Below are 3101 nucleotides of genomic sequence, written 5' to 3' on the forward strand. Positions count from 1 at the left end.
AGGATTGAATATTAGACTGAAAAGAAAAGTTTTTATTAAAAAAAAAAAAATGAAAGAAATGAAGGACTAGCCCGCCCTAACCCATAGCCCTTCTGGGCCTGGGTTGGGTTGGCCATTTTAACAACCTTGAAAATGAAGGATCTGCCCGCCCTAGGCTATCAAACTCCTTGACCCATGAGGCTTGGCTGACCCATTTTGACATCACTATCTTTATGGATATAGATTAAGACTACAACCAACGTAAACTAGGAAGATGAAATAATGAGGACCGAACCAAGAACCACCCCACCATTGTATTTGTGAACAAATAGAACCTACAAAGAAGTAAAACCTAGGAATATTGATAACCGAATAAGTTTTAGTATCTTACACAATACGCTACTCATTTCTAAATCCTTACTACCAAAATACCTAATCACAAAGCATAAAAGTTGCATCCATCATGAAAATGTTTACACTTGTTGGATGTTGCTACTCGAAATTGGTTGCACGGCATTACCCAAATTCATAGAGGTAATATTTTTTAAGTGAATTTAGATATTGTTGGTCTTTCAATTGTTATTACTTGATAATATTTTACTAATTAAATTTGCATATAAATATAGATGAAGATGAGATCTTAATTAAGACAACTTTATCACAAACGAATCGAAATGTGCTTGATGATGTGTTGGTTGAATAAGCTATATGTTGTCATAGAATTATGTACTTTCATATAAGAGAAAATTGCATAGTAAGTCACGGTATTAGAATTAAGCACATAAATAGCATAGCTTTTCAAATTCTTCAAAGAACATTGGTTATTACATTTATAATATATTAAAAAAAGTATGTTACAGAAAGGAATATCCCCTAAATTAGGGATTCAATGATATCTTTTTTTCTTTTTTTTTTTTAATTTATCTCTCATTATAAGGATAAACCCATCATTTATCACTGTTCTTTAACAATAAACATCCATATTCAATATATTTCAAGTCTATTAATCTTGCTTCATTCCTGCACTTGTCCTTGATATTATTCAAAAAGGTTCAATGTAGCATCCCTTTTTTGAAAATAATTTTTCTTAGTTTCCGCATATGTGAATATTGCTAAACTCCTTCACCTTGAATATATTTGATACACGAAAGCATTCACGATTTGAGGTTCCAACCATAGTGATCTTGTCCAAAAAGAAAAAAAAACGCAGTTCTCATTCACGCATATAAGATAATACCTGCAATATACATAATATAATAATTATATGAAGTGTATAAAATTTATAAACCATATAATTAAACTATACAACTTATATCTAATTTATTATAGTTGGTATAATAAATTATACGAATATTATTCGTATATAACATTTTTATTATGCTTACTACATATAGCAATATTTATGTAAGTAATATACAGAATATAATTGGCTTATAACAAAATAAACGTGGATGGACACATTCAATAGAGAAAATAAAAAAAAAAATTGCACTTTACCTTGACTAATTGCTCACCTTATTTCGTGCAAAATTATTCCCTCACATCTTGGTGAAACTGTAAAAAACAGTTGCAAACATATCTATGAACCGAAAAAATAGGGATTGAAGTTATTCGATTGGTTTCCTTTTACATAGCAATTTGATTAATGTAAATTGCATTTACTTGCTAAGAATATGTAAATATAAATATAAATATAAATATAATAGAGCTTTAAGGGTTTTATTATTACGGGGAAGGATCAATTCTCTATTAGCCGGCGGAAGAAAGCACAGCGCCACCACCCACGTCGGTTGCCAACAATTTGATTCCAATGCCAGTATCAAGGAAGAAGAAGGTGGGTGGGTCCAGGCTATGGATGAGATTTGATAGGTCAGGTCAATTAGAGTTGCATGATTGGGATAAGAATGCTATCATCAAGCTTGCTGGTATTCATGCTAGGGACTTTAGGATTCTTGGCCCCATATTGTCTCGCTCTTCCACCGTTATTCTTGCAAGAGAGAAGGCCATTGTTGTAAATTTGGAGTTTATAAGAGACCTAATTAAACCTCAAGAGGTTTTGTTGCTTGATCCTCTATGTCAAGAGGTTCTTCCATTTGTGAATCAACTGAGGCAACAACTTCCTCATCATAAAAGTAGTCTTTCAAAGGTTGATGCTACTAGTTCTGAGCTACCATTTGAGTTTCAGGTGCTTGAGATTGCATTGTAAGTTGTTTGCACATTCTTAGAATGTAGTGTAGCTGATCTGTAGATGCTTACCTAGTTTTGGATGAACGGGCCATGAATGTTAGAACGAAGAATCTTGAGCAAGCAAGAAGTTTAAAAAGTAATCGTACCCGATTACTTGCAAGAGTGCAGAAGGTTGGAGATGAAATATAGCACCTTTTAGATGACAGTGAAGACATGGCACAGTTGTACTTGAATATGAAATGGATTCAGAATCAGCAAACTGAGACTCTTTTGGGAACTATTGTTTCAAACAGTGTTGTTCCGGTAGCACCGAATCTTCGTAGAATTAATTCAGCTCGAAGAAGAAGTGGAAGTTTGGTGAGCAACCCTTTTAATTACTTTGATGTGGTGATGTTGCTTGAGGCCTACTTCATGCAGTTGGAAGGCACCCGTAACAAGATATTATCTGTAAGTGAGTACATGATGACACAGAAGATTACGTCAAAATCTAACTCCACGATTAGCGTAATGAACTTTATCAGGCGCAGTTGACACTGGCGATTGCATCATTTTCTATAGCTATGGAAACGCTGATCGCTGGGTAGTTTCGTATGAATATACCTTGTACCCTATACCATAAGGACATGTTATTTTGGCCTTTTGTTGCGGGCATCACAGCAGGTTGTATATTACTATTCCCTGTTACTCAAGGATATGCTAGGTGGAAGAACTTGCTTGGATCATGAATTCATCTATTATCAAGGTTTACAAATTTCTACTGTATAGAAGCGTGAGTTTCAGATTCGGGTCGACATGCCTGTTTTACGTCCATAAAATTCAAAGTGAGGGCATATTTGACTTTTGACAGAATTACCTGAGCAAGCACATTTCCGCCGCTATTGTTTCTTCCGTCTTCTTCCACTTTCTCTCTTTTCTCAGTTACAATCACACAATCA

The 3101-nt window shown here is 34.3% G+C and overlaps 1 pseudogene; it reads left to right on the top strand.

The window, feature by feature from the left end:
• The first annotated feature begins 1789 nt into the window (after positions 1-1789).
• Positions 1790-2891, top strand: LOC132607925 (magnesium transporter MRS2-4-like; annotated as a pseudogene).
• The last annotated feature ends 210 nt before the right edge of the window (positions 2892-3101 follow it).

The sequence above is a fragment of the Lycium barbarum genome, chromosome 8 (assembly GCF_019175385.1).
Source record: "Lycium barbarum isolate Lr01 chromosome 8, ASM1917538v2, whole genome shotgun sequence".
Classification (NCBI taxonomy): Eukaryota; Viridiplantae; Streptophyta; class Magnoliopsida; order Solanales; family Solanaceae; genus Lycium; species Lycium barbarum.